This window comes from Panthera onca, chromosome F1 (genome assembly GCF_046562875.1).
Source record: "Panthera onca isolate mPanOnc1 chromosome F1, mPanOnc1 haplotype 2, whole genome shotgun sequence".
NCBI lineage: Eukaryota > Metazoa > Chordata > Mammalia > Carnivora > Felidae > Panthera > Panthera onca.
This window is the reverse complement of record NC_138355.1, coordinates 33,601,654-33,616,054: the sequence shown is the minus strand read 5'-3', so window position 1 is coordinate 33,616,054 and position 14,401 is coordinate 33,601,654. Positions and strand designations below refer to the sequence as shown.

Here is a 14,401-nt window from a genome sequence, read left to right as displayed (position 1 = left end):
AAAGATAAAATAGCCATTTTCCAAGTGGGGAGGGCTAAGAGGTAGAAGGGAGCAGGAGGAAATTCCGGGCAGAGGGATTAGCACGGGCAACAAGGTAGCAACGCAAGAGGTTCAAGGAGAAACCGAACCCATTAGCGTCTCAAGTGGCTGGGGCTTGAAGTGCAGGGGTGGCCCCAGCTGAGCGGAGAGACAGGGGCAGGGAGGGACCTGGTGTGTCAAGCCAGGAGGCTGGAGCTCAAAGAATATTTCTTGAATGAATTAGCAAAGACAAGTCAAGTAAATTACACTAGAAAATGTATTTCTTTTGTAAACCTGTATTTTCCAAATGACCCTTAAAAACTAACACAGCCCCGTTTCCCTCCTTGCCTGTCTATCGCAGACTAAGGCTAACTCTTCGGCAAGTAATATTAGCGTCTACTGATCTTTATCATCAGCATGTTAACAAGGTTTGCATTCCACCTCTGTGACTTCACCATCCAAATATTTATGAATCAGGGAGATGTTTCTAAGAACGTGTTTTCCGACTGTTTATAACAATAATAGTGTGCTTTAATTACAAAGATGACGTTCTAAAACCTAAATAGAACAAGCCTCAATTGTGTGGGAGTTCATTGCTTTGGTGATAAAGAAGAAACACAGACGGTGACTCAGGTGGAACACTGTTTCATTTTCATTTTGTGTTTCCTTTGGTGCTACATGTCAGGGCATGTTAGAAAACCCATGGAGAAGTGTGCTGTGGGGAACCTGAAAGTTAAAAGGAAGGCTTTATGTGTGACAAGGAAAGTACAGTGTTCCCTTCTCAAGGCTAACATGAAAGGGAGATGACAGCTTCCCTCCACACAGGGCTGATGAGCTGGTAATGGCCAATATTTTGCTCCCAAATTATTTTTTAAAAATGCTGAAGAGCTACCTGGGTGGCTCAGTCAGTTAAGAGTCCGGTTCTTGATTTTGGCTCAGGTCATGATCTCATGGTTTGCGAGGTCGAGTCCCACGTCGGGCTCTGTGCTAACAACTCAGAACCTGCTTGAGCCTTTGTCTCTCCCTCTCTCTGCCCTCCCCCCACTCATGCTTGTGCTCTCTCTCTCTCAAAATAAATAAATAAGCTTTTTTTTTTTTAAAAAAATGCTACAGAGACAACATTGGTCCTCTGAATTGAGAATATTTTTTGAGTTTCTGCCACAGGCTTATTTCAAGTTAAATGAAACATAAGAGGAGAAAGTGATGTTCAGGTGTTTGCTAAGTGCTGAGTGTAGAGCCTTTGTCTGCCTTGTTCATTCTTGTCTTCCTAGCACTTGAACAACACCTGACTTGTAGCAGGCACTCAATAAACAGTTAATGAATCAGTGAATAAATTTATTCCCCACAGTAATCCTATGTGGCTGTGTACACTTTTCAGATCAGAACACAGAGACTGGGACACCTGGGTGGCTCAGTCGGTTAAGTCGGTTAAGACTTTGGCTCAGGTCATGATCTCCCGGCTCACGGTTGGAGCCTTGCGTCGGGCTCTGTGCCGACAGCTCAGAGTCTGGAACCTGCTTTGGATTCTGTGTCTCCCTCTCTGTGCCCCTCCCCCGCTCACTCTCTCTCACTCTCTCTCTCTCAAAAATAAACATTTAAAAAATACAAAAATAAATAGAATGTGCCTTAAAAAAAAAAAAAAAAAAAGAACACAGAGACTATGTGCTAGCAATTGAGGGAAGGAGATGATATGTCCAGGCAGGTGTGTACAAGGCAGACAGAGACAACATGAGGCTTCCTTGGTGACTCACTTCTTTGCGACCAAGTATGTGTCTCTTCTATAGAATCTGTGGTCAATGGAGAATGATAGCAGGAGAAAAGGGGCTCTTAAAGTGTAACTTCCCCTTCACGATCATCTTCACCGTCATTATTGACTGTAGACACAGAGCCTAAAATTATAGGATTGAAGAACTGTAAGGAAGTTCAGAATTTATTTATAATACTAGAAGCTCCCATTTATGTAATTTAAATTTTTTTTTAATGTTTATTTTTCTATTTTAAGAGAGAGAGCAAGAGCACTGGGGAGAGGCAGAGAGAGAGGGAGAGAGAAGCCCAAGCAGACTCCATGCTGTCAGCACAGAGCCTGACACAGGGCTCAATCCCACAAACCCTGAGATCATGACCTGAGCTGAAATCAAGAGTCAGACGCTTAACCGACTGAGCCACCTGGGCACCCCAGCACAGATTCCCTGATCAATACAGAAGGAATCTGACCCTCAGAAGAGGACCCAAGGCTATTCCGATAGCACAGAACCAGGACCTGAGCCCCACATCGATGTCATTTCCACTTACCCAATGTTCTCAATTTGAGACGAGTACCCTTTGGATTTCTTTCTGTTTTGTTTGTGTCAGTCAATGCTAGGGTTAGCAGGGAAAAAACGATTTGAGCTTATTAGAGTTGATTAGTCATTCCATTTCCCACCTTAGAACTATTGGATTTTTTCCTGTATCCCATCTCAGTGCCTGGCACATGGTAGAGATTCATAAGTGCTTGATACACTTAATTAAGCCAGGATTTGATTTGGATGGAATCTCAGTCCTTAATATTCTTCAGCAGCAGGACTGGAAAAAAGCAGGAAACTATACCCTTTGAAAGGCACAGTACGATACCAACTTTTACCTTCATTATAATATAAAATTTATGCTTTCATCTTTTAAGAATGAATTTGACTCCATTAAAGGAAAGCTTAAAAATTCAGGTATAGGGGCGCCTGGGTGGCGCAGTCGGTTGAGCGTCCGACTTCAGCCAGGTCACGATCTCACGGTCCGTGAGTTCGAGCCCCGCGTCGGGCTCTGGGCTGATGGCTCAGAGCCTGGAGCCTGTTTCCGATTCTGTGTCTCCCTCTTTCTCTGTCCCTCCCCCGTTCATGCTCTGTCTCTCTCTGTCCCAAAAATAAATAAAAAAATTTAAAAAAAAAAAAAATTCAGGTATATATGAAGAAGAAGGAAAAAAAAAGCACCCACCAACCCAGATAAAGCACTTTCAATATTTTATGGCAATTTATTCTTTTTTTCTCTATTCATGTATTTTATTATTTATTTATGGTTTTTATTGAGTTGTGATTGTTCTGTATTTACAATGGATGCATCTTGCTTTTTAAAATTTACATTCTCATAGCATTCTTTAAGTTATAAGCTCTTTGTAAATAGGGGCATAGCATAGAAAAAAATAGACCCTTACTTAAATGAGCACCTATTTTGTCAACTATCAATTATGCCTGGCTGAGGATCACCGACTTCTGGTTCCTTGGTGGCCACTCCACTGCTAATTAACCACTTCATCAGAAACCTAGACTTAGTTTTAGCAATTTTAGGTTCACAAGAACATGGAGAGGAAGGTACACAAATTTCCCATACTCCCCTCAGCCCCACATATGCACAGCCTCGCCCATAATCTGCATTCCCCATCAGAGTGGTACATTGGTTATAAGTGAGGAATTCACACTGACACATCATAATCACCCAAGGTCCATGGTTTACATTAGGGTTCACTCTTGGTGTCGTACATTTCTTTGGATTTGGACAAATGTATAGTAACATGTCTCCTTCATTATAGTATTGTGTACAGTATTTTCACTGCCCTGAAAATCCTCTGTCTATCCATTCTCCCCACTTCCTACACACACACACACACACACACACACACACACACACACCCAACCCCTACCCACTACTGATCTTTATACTGTCTCCATAGTTTTGCCATTCCCGGAATGTCATATAGTTAGAATCATACAGTGTGTACTCATTTCAGATTGGCTTCTTTCTCTTAGTAATATGTATGTAAGGGCCTTCATGTCTTTTCAGGATTTGATAGCTTACTTCTTTTTACTGCTGAATAATAGTCTGTTGTCCGCGTGTATCACCGTGGACTTCTCCATTCGCCCACTGAAGGACATCTTGGTCACTTCCAAGTTTTGGCAGCTATGAATATGCTATAAACATCCATGGGCAGGTTTTTATGTGGGCACGTTTTCAACTTATAAGGATAAATACCAAGGAGTGTGATTGCCAGAGTATACGGTAAGAGTATGTTTAGTTTTATTAGAAACCACCAAGCTATCTTCCAAAGTGGCTGTGCCATTTTGTATTTCCACCAGGAATGAACGAGGGTTGCTGTTGACCCACGTCTTCACCAGCATTTGGTGTTGTCAGTGTTCTGGGTTTGAGCCATTCTAATAGCTGTGTGGTTGTACCTTCTCGTTGTTTTAATTTGCATCTCTCTGATGACATAGGATACGGAACATCTTTTCGTATACTCATTTGCTATCTGTAGAGCTTCTTTGGTGAGGTGTCTGCTAGGGTCTTTCTCCCACTTTTTAAATTGGGTTGTTTATTTTCTTACTGTTGAGTTAGTGTCAATATCACTGGCAAAAGTCTGGGGGGAAACCCAGATTGAAGCTGTGGATGCAGTGGGGGCAGATTTGCTGGGTACTGGGAAATGAACAGTAAGCTGCCAATAACCCAGAATAGGCTACGTGGAGCCCTACATTGAGCCCTAGGGCCCAGCCTGGCTACCCTTCCTCCTTCTCTCCCCCACCCCCACCCAGTCTCTCTGTCACTTTAATGTCCCCAACATGCTGGTGCCAGGGTCCTCCCTTCTTAGACATCCTACTGCTAAAAACTGTCCCCAAATGAACCCACTAGCCTCTTCCCTGCCCCTAGTCCCTACAATACCAGTCAGTTCCCTCCCCAGCCCTTCCCAACTCTCCACTCTATAACAGCTGAGACACGGGACTCCTCCCCTCTCTGTCCTGACACCAAGCTGGTGCCCAATCCAAAGGCGGCTGCCTGGAAGTTTCTCCAGATCATCCTCTCCTGTTCACCTCACTGACCCCACCTCATCTCAGGCACCACTGCTCCACGTAGCCCCCAAAATGTGAGAAGCTGAGCTTTAACGAAAGCATCTTGTGTTTTGCAATGAAAAGATCTATTTTACTTACAGCATTATGTTTTGTGAACCAGTTGTATTTTGAAAAAAAAATTTTAACGTTTATTTATTTTTGAGAGACAGAGCCAGAGGGTGAGCGGGGGAGGGGCAGAGAGAGAGGGAGACCCAGAGTCCCAAGCAGGCTCCAGACTCTGAGCGGCCAGTGCAGAGCCCTACGCGGGGCTCGAACTCATGAGCTGTGAGATCGTGACCGGAGCCGAAGGTGGACGGTTAACCGACTGAGCCACCCAGGCGCCCCAAATCGCTTTTATTTTGAACACACAACACATGAGGGTGAGGACACCACCACCTTCCCAGCTCATGTGGCCTTCGAGGGTGTCACGTGACCAGTGTCGCCGCTTCCTGACACCTCCACCAGCATCCTCCTCTTTCATCCAGTCTGCCCTCCGCCCCGCACCAGCGGTCTTCCTCAACAACATGTGCTCGTGTCCATCGGCGGCCGAAATACCCTGTTACCCACCCCTCCCCTTGGTCCTTGGGACACAATCCAAACTGATCATCACAACCTCCCAGACCTATTACAATTGTTCTCCCTGCCTCCTCCCCAACTCCCCCTCCCCTCCCACACACTCCTGCACGGCAGCTACCTCACCATTCTCCAGATACACTACAGGTTTTCACAATTCTATATTTTGATTCACTGCGTGCACACTTATGGTGGGGCCGGCATGTGCCTGGACCAGTGCAAGGAGCCGGGAACGAGCATAAGGATGAGCCGGGCACAGCCCCCATCTTCCTGGCACCCAGAGCCTCTGCATTTGCTTCTCTTTGTGCCTGGAATGCCTTCCTCCTTTTCTGCCCAGAAAATGCTCAGCCTTCAACATCCAGCTCGAACGTCACTTCATCCATCAGCCTTCGCCAGCTCTCCTGAGCAGAGACATCCTGCCCCACTTTAGCCCTTATTATATGAGCCTGTAACCACCTGTTGCCAAAGTCTGTCTCCCCACGTGCTGTGAGCACTTGCAGGGCAGGGAAGCGCCACTGTGTATCTATCTGTAGCTCCCGACCTAGCACATACTAGATGCACAATAAATGTTTGTGGAATAATGTATATACAGTAACATATATATGGCACCTGCTATTGCTGGCTACGGTTTCATGCACGGTCATTTGCCACCTAAACAAGATTTAAAACTCTTCAAGGGCAAGGAATGCTCTTATATTGCCCTTGTAGCCCCGACCTGTCTACACATACTGCTGAGAGCAGGATCTGGCAATAGGACACGTTTGAAGAACCGACTTATAGGTATAAAGTCACCAGAGTGACTCACTCTGCCCTCAGCCACTCCAGTTTCAAGTACAAGTTCATCATCAGATGATTTCAGTTCATCATATTTTGGGAAACAGAATAAAAGTCCAAAAAGCCCTACTCAGTTTACTCAGTCAATAGCAAGGCTTATGTTTGTGGTTAAAGCAAATTATGGAATAATTGCAAATTTGGCAGACGGGATAGTATCACAGAGGGCACAGGGATGTGGAATTTGTCAAGTGAGATCTTCTGGGACTTTGGGTAAGGTCAACTCTAGAAGGTTCCATGCATTCACCAAGACTTTGATAAAGGAAGGTTGCCCATTTTCAACAAGGGAGGCAAAGTTAAAAAAATAAAATAAAAAATAAAAAAAATAAGCACATGTGTAAAGCTCTCAAGATTTGGAGGACCGGGGGCACTTGGGTGGCTCAGTCGGTTGAGCAACCTACTTCAGCTCAGATCATCATTTCACAGTTTGTGAGTTCGAACCCCGTGTCGGGCTCTGTGCTGACAGCTCAGAGCCTGGAGCCTGCTTCTCATTCTGTGTCTCCCTCTCTCTCTGCCCCTCCCCCACTCATGCTCTGTCTCTCTCTCTCTCTCTCTCTCTCTCTCAAAAATAAACATTTAAAACAATTAAAAAAAAAAGATTTGGAGGACGGTACAGTACAGCTTAATAGAAGTTTTCAAATAAGTTAGTGTTTGAATCAAGTACCTATGAGCAACTTTCTTAACATTTCTGAGCTTTGGTTTCCTCATCTGTAAAACTGAAATAATAACACCTACCTCATGGGGTTATTTATTATAAGGGTGAAATAAGATACTAGGTATTTTTAAAAGTGCTTACCATTGTGTCTGGCATGTAGTATGTGCTCAGTAAATAGTAATTACTAAATATGACCTGGCCTCAGACTGATTAAAAAAAAATTGTTTTAATGTTTATTTATTTTTGAGAGAGACAGAGAGAGCGTGGGGAAGGGGCAGAGAGAGAGGGAGACAGAATCTGAAGCAGGCTCCAGGCTCTGAGCTGTCAGCACAGAGCCCGACGTGGGTCTTGAACCCATGAGCCACGAGATCATGACCTGTCAAAGTCAGATGTATAACCGACTGAGCCACCTAGGTGCCCCAAACTGATTTTTTTTTAATCTGTTTTAAAATCAGTCAGTAAGTCACCTAAGAGATAGAAATTTCCTTTGGAGTCTAGACATTTCCTATGCATCAGAGTTCTTTGTGACTTGTTAGTGTCAGGGGTAAGGCAAGAGAAAGGAAAAAAAGTAACATTTATTGGATACCCACTCGATGGAAGCCTGGACGGTGCATTGTTCTTTAATCCTCAGTATCACTTTGTAAAGTTGATATTATCCTCATTTCACAGGAGAAACTGAGGTTTCAGGACCCGCCCAAAGCCAAATAGGAGATGGCAGAGTATAGAGATTTGAACCCAGTTCTGAGTGCCTGTCCATGGTTCTTCTCTGCCATCTGTGGTTCCTGCCTCTCTGCTGCTCACCTCTTCAGCTTCAGGGATGCTATGCATGGCCCCCACTAGCACGGGATGCCCCTGAAATGGCGTCTACTGCTCTAAAATCCGCACTCTTCATCTTGGCCCCAATCTTGGCAAATAGGGCATGAACGGAGCTCAGAAGTCTGTCTGCTAAGGTTCCTTTCAGTGTAAGAATTTATTTCATTAAAATTTTTGTAATGTTTTTATTTTTGAGAGACAGAGAGAGAGAGAGAGAGAGAGAGCATGTGAGCAGGGGAGGGGCAGAGAGAGGGGGAGATCCAGAATCCGAAGCAGGCTCCAGGCTCTGAGCTGTCAGCACAGAGCCCGACACCGGGCTCGAACTCACGGACTGTGAGAGCACGACCTGAGCTGAAGTCAGACGCTTAACTGACTGAGCCACCCAGGAGCCCCACAGTGTAAGAATTTATGGTCCTGAGACCACGTAGAGCCACTTTTCCTCTTTTAGCTCCATTTCCCCACCATTAAATGAGGACACTCAAGCACACCAGAATTTCCCAAGATTTCCCATGAACAGTTGTTGAGAGGCAGTAGGTGTTGAGGGTAAGCAACCAGACTTGAGCAATTATTTATCCTCTCTGTGCCTCAGTTTCCTCATCTATAATATGGAGCGGTTCACAGTACTTACATTATAGGGTTGCTATGAGGATTAAAAGCAGTAAGTATATGTAAAGGGCTGAGCCTGCGGTCTGGAACACAATGAGTGCTACATAACAGCATTTGCTGATGTTATTTTATACTTCAAGGCAGAAGAGAGGGGTGCCTGGGTGGCTCCGTCGATTAAGCATCTGACTCTTGATTTCAGCTCAGGGCATAATCTCATGGTTGGTGAGTTTGAGCCCACATCAGGCTCTGCACGGACAGTGTGGAGCCTGCTTGGGATTCTCTCTCTCCTTCTGCCCCTGCCCCTGCCCCGCTTGTGCTCTCTCTCTCGCTCTCTCTCTAAATAAATAATCTTTTTTTTTTTTTTAAGTCAAGTGGGTGGCTGTGGGTGGCTCAGTTGGTTAAGCATCTGACTTCAGCTCAGGTCATGATCTCATGGTTCGTGACTTCGAGCCCCACATCAGGCAAGCTGAAGCCCCTCACCAGGCTCCGCACTCTCTCCCTCTCTCTCTTGCCCGTCTTGGGATTCTCTCTCTCCGTCTCTCTCTCTGCCCCTCACTTACACTCTTGCTCTTTAAAAAGGCTGATTAGAGGGTACTAACCTCTTCCCCCACCCCCAGTCTTTTGGAATATAACTTTCCATGGTCCATCCCAAGCCCCAAATGTATTTGATATCTTCTCCCTTCCTTAAAAATTCTTGTGTGACTTTTATTTAAATTCAACATATGCATATTTGTTTAATATAAAATAATAAAGCACTTATTAAGACAGACACTCCAGCAAGATCTCTCCCAGAAGGCACAGGCAGAAGCATCGTTCCTGCTGGTCTGCCTCTGTACCACCCACCTGTGCTGCAGACTGGCTTTTCTATTCTAAGAGAGACAAACAGAAAATAAAGGGGGATGGGTAGGTAAAGAGCAGGAGGATTAAAGCAGATGCTTCCATGGGATAAAGTACCTGCAGGATTTGTTTGTTTGGATATTCAGCAGCAAGGAAACTGCGCAGGTAGTCATAATTACCGGGGGTCCTTCCAGCTTGCACCATGCCCTGTGTAGCCCTTGAAGGTAGAAATCAAGACCCCTTCCTGAACTCCATTTAAACAACAGGGGCAGTGATGGAATTTGATGCCCCCTTCCCCATAATAAAGATTTAAATCTGGAATAGCACTCTAGCAAAAATATTGGCAACACCCTAGAGGCTAAAAGTAGGAAAATGGCGAAGTAAAACATTCTACGTCCATGGCCATGGAAAATTATGGTAATAAAAGTCAGGATAGTCCTTCCCTCTGGGCAGTAGAGAGAGGCAGATGTGATCTGGAGTGGTCACATGGGGGCTTCTCAGTACTTGAGGTGGTGGTCTACTTCTTGACTTGTGTGGTTTTTTAAGATTTTATTTTTAAGTAATGTCTACACCCAACATGGGGCTCGAACTTACACCCCTGAGATCAAGAGTTGCACGCTCTACCGACTCACCCAGCCGAGTGCCTCTTGTGTGGTAGGTTCTTGATGTTTGTTTTATTATTAAAATGGGCATACACGTTCTATATAATCACCTATATGTATGCTACATTTCACAATAGAATGAACATCTTATTTTTGCGAAGAAAAAATTATTGTAATAAATACCACATACAATTCACAGTAATAAGTAAAAGAACAAATTTCAAAGTTGCATGCAATCTCAATCACAACTATGCTCTTAAAAATCATGTGTGAGGAAAAACTAGAGGGAAACGTCAAAATAGTGTTTGAGACTATGGGTACTTTTTTTCTCTTGCCCATTTCCCATATGTCTATATACGTCTCTCTCTCTCTCTCTCTCTCTCTCTCTCTCTCTCTCCATATATATATATATATATATATATATATATATATATATATATCTATGTATATACATACATATGTATGTATGTGTATATATAATGTATAAGAGCTCCCCCAAGGAGTCTTTAAAAGTATGAATCTTTTCATTATTTTCAAGTCACTCTCACATCTGTGACCTCATTGATTCTTACAGCAAACCTTTGGGGGAGTCCATGTTAAATAATCCTGTTTTATAGACTGCAACACAGGTGAAGTGTTCATGACCTGCACTGAGTCACTCAGTTGGCTGGAAGGAAACCTCTGAGTGGGTCCCAGGTCTCCTGAGTCCTGCTAGCACCTAGAAGCTGGGACTTCATTTTGGACACCCAGAGCTCTAGGGTCCCCACTCCTGAATGGGAATAGTTGCTACCTGGGCTTTGGTCACAAGGTCCAAGGCAGGTGTCTGTGGCAGTAGAAGATAGACTACTTACAAGAAGGTCCCCAAAGATGCAATCCCCACCTAGGGTGCCCTCATACTCCCTCCTTTCTAGCAAGGCACGAAGTCCATCAGTAAAACTCCTTGGAAATGTTGAGAAAGAGAGAGAAAGATCAGTTGTCAGGACCACAGGCTGTGTTTGAGAATCAAGTTGGGCAACATTTCTCAACTCTAGTTTTTAGAGAGAACCGTGATTAGTGAAATGCGTCTGTCCTTGTGCTACTCAATGCCTTCTTTTTGCTTCTCTCCCTCCAGCTCTTAGGGTGGGTTGTCAGGGCTTGCAGGGTGGCTTTGCAGGTGTCCATTCAAGACCCTCAGAGCTCAGCCCGGGGCCCTTCACTTCAGAGAAGATGGGGCCTTAGAGAGAGGGAGTACCTTGGTCAAGAATACCAAAGGCAGGGGCGCCTGGGTGGTTCAGCCGGTTAAGCGTCCGCCTTCGGCTCAGGTCATGATCTCACAGTTCGTGGGTTCCACCCCGCGTCGGGCTCTGTACTGACAGCTCAGAACTTGGAGCCTGCTTTGGATTCTGTGCCTCCCGCTCTCTCTGCTCCTCCCGCATTCGCGCTCTGTCTCTGTCTCACAAAAATGAATATATGTTTTTAAGAAATTAAAAAAAAAAAAAAAAGAATACCAAAGGCAGAAAGAGACCAAAACCCAAACCTCCCACTCCCAGCCTGGGGCACTTAGCACTGGACCACTCACTGGGAGCTTAAAGCACTGGTCCACACTGTGCTGAGGAAAGTGGAGGTACGTACCAGAGCTGGGTGTGTGGAGAACGGGGATCCCCTCTCGTTTTCTGTATGGAGTCTTATCCCTGCTCCCTTGAAGATGATCATTTCTGGATATAGCTCCACTTTGTCCACCACTGTTGCTACCGACTAAAGGGACAGATGGGCTCTGGCAGAGATTCAGGGGTTTCCCCCAGAAACCCCTTCTTGATTCATAAGTAATGAGACCACTGCCGAGGACTGGCTGTGTGCCCCATCCTCAGTGAAGCCTCCCAACAAGTTTATGTGTTAGCTGCTGTTACTGCTGCCATTTTCCAGCTCAGCCCGGAGAGGGAAATGACTCCTCCAAGGTAACACAGTTGCTGAGTGCCAACTACAGCATCCAAGTCTCACCTTCCACCCTTCAGAGCCCACGGATGCGGTGTTTCCCCGCCTTTCCTGAGGAGGCCCATTTTGGAGAACCTTAAATAGTAACCCCCACATTCTAACAGACTTTATAGGAAGTGTGGGCTTTGGAAAGCAGAGTAGAGAAGAAAATCCATTCCACTCCCTTTCTGTGGCAAAGAAGCGCACGTGCCTTGCTGCTTGGCCGATTTTGTGCTGAACTTACCCAGAGCTCTGTAAGCAGATACAATCTTGGGGGTTGAAAAAGAATAATGTGGGGAGGGGAGTGGGAAGGGACTGTTCCCTGGACTAAGACACTGCTAAAACCTTTAAATATCCCTTGAACTTTTTTTTTTTTCTTTTGGCTCCCTGCGATGTTTGGGTGTTTAGATTCTGTTGCCACGTGTGGGCTGTTTTTAGCTGCCTAGTTCCGTCCCCTCCCGTTTTAACTTTTTCCCCTTCCTTTTGCACATGCCCCAGCATGAAGTTTCCAATTCTTATCTCACTCAGCAAAACATACTAAGGCTGGTCTGAATGTGGATTCCCTCCACTGTTCTCCAGGGGGGAAGTTCAGCAATAGTCAAGTCTCTGCTTAACCCCCTTCCATGGAGGAGTAACACCCTCCCACCCCCCACCCCTCCTCTACCCCCCCCCCCCCCAATAACCCCAGTCGGGCTTCCTTCTCAGGGGGAGAGGCATTCTTTGCCTTTGTGTAGAGAAGCGTTTTGGTCCGGGGAGCTTTTCTTGTTCCTCTTCTGGATGGTACAGGCTGTACACGCTAGAAATCGGTGGAGTTAACTGAAGTCAGGGTATGGTGAGGACACACAGGACTGAGATATTGATCACTCCTCCAGGGGCACACACCTTGGGGCTCTCTTCCCTTGCCCGGCTCTCTCCCAGTCCCCCCCTCCAACGGCAGGCATTTCACAGTTCTCCTGGGGGCTGGGGGCTGGGAGCCAGGCAGAAGTAGTTTTTGTTTTCCTTGGATAAGCGTTTCATTCACGGGGTGGATTTACTCCTCTATCAAGGTTCTTATCACTTTTAGAGTTTCAGTGGGAGAGCGAGGCAGAGAACGCCAGGCTCACGCTCCGGTGACCAGCTGACAGCATTTTCCATCCAGGGTGACTTGGAGATTCAAAACCAAGAATTATTTGAATGAAACAAGACCAATAAAAGGAACGCAAGGCACGATGATAATAAAAATAAAAATAAATGACGAGGAGCTGTGGACTTCTCAGTCATAATTACCCTTCTCTCGCAAGGACCAAGAAGCTGGGCTGGCTGTGTTTACCCTACGCCCTAAATTGAATTTCCCCGCAAGGACAGGATTAAAACACAAATCTGGCTGGGGTGCATTAAAATGCAAACTGGTTAAAGATTTCTGTAGGCATCTCACGAAGAGAAAAAAAAAAAAAAAAAAAGAGGACGGGGGAGTTTCACCTGACACCCTCCATTTTCCTGTTTCACTTTATAATGGCGCAATTTATTCCAGGGCAATAGGTAAGTAGTATATAGATACGTAGAAAATCCCAAATAATTTTCATTTAAATTTACAAGCGTTCTTCCTTCTGGTCTTGCAGCGTTCTAGGGGTTGTGCCGACACGCCCGGGGTTTACCTGCAGGAGGGTGGAGTGTGGGGGTGTGGGGCTGGCGGTGAGGGAGTGTGGGCGTGGGGGTGGAGGGTGGGGCCGGGAGAGCCGTTACCTGGGCGAAAAGTAAAGCAAAAACAACCGCCCCGTGCTTCCCGCGCGACGTAGCTGGAAACCGGGTCAGGTACAGGGCTACATCCTCCAGGATCCTGCGTGGAACCCCTGGGCTCTCAGACCGGCTGGTGGCGGGGGGAACTTCCGAGGCTGGCCTCGGGCGTTGTCTTGGCTGCCCGGAATTTTGGCGAGGGTGTGTTGGCTGAGGTTTGGGCTTGGGGGGAGAGGAACCCGGGTGTGGGGGGACCTGCAGTTTGACCTGCAGCTCTGAGGGTCTCTGCCTCAGGCGGCTGGGCAATCAGAGGGTCTGCGGAGACGGACAGATCTTCTCCTGGGGTGCAGGACTGTTATGTGTGTAAGCGGGCGTGGGGGAGTGGGGGGAGGTGGGGGAGACCCCTCCATCACTGCCAACTGTAACTGCTTTAGGGGAGCAGGTGCGGGGGTGGGGCTGACGGCGAGGCCCAGGTTCCAAGACCCTTCAAATTCTTACCTCAAGTTACCAAAGCATGATCTTTGATCACCTCTCTCCCAAGAGGCAGGTGGAAGCAGAGGCTTCTGCCCCTGACCGTGCCCCCACTCCCCACGCGCGTACGCGGGTCCCCCCCTGCCAGGCAAGTTCGAAACTTCGCCGGCCACATGCGCGTCCACATATATTCGTCCTTGGGCAGTTGAGAAGGTCTCTGGTTCTGCCACTCTCGAAGCTGAGACAGTTGGGGTCGGGGAATCGGAAGGCGGAAATTGTTTTTAAGGTTCACGTCCAGTTCTGCTGAAGCCCCAGCTCTAATCTGAGGCCATAGGACCCACCCTTTCCCGACAACTGGGCTTGAGGGTAGAAGGGATTTCTTTTACGAGACTTCGTTTCGGCTACGGTCAGTGCGTCCCCAGTCCCGGCGGTCCTGTCCCAGCCAATTCCGCTCTCGGCGCAGAAAAACACGTGAAAGACGAAGATGG

At 46.5% G+C, this 14,401-nt stretch overlaps 1 protein-coding gene across 1 annotated transcript in view; it reads left to right on the top strand.

The window, feature by feature from the left end:
• ATF3 (activating transcription factor 3) overlaps positions 1–14,401 on the top strand; it is a 59,054-nt gene that overhangs the window by 30,968 nt on the left and 13,685 nt on the right. The window lies entirely within an intron of this gene.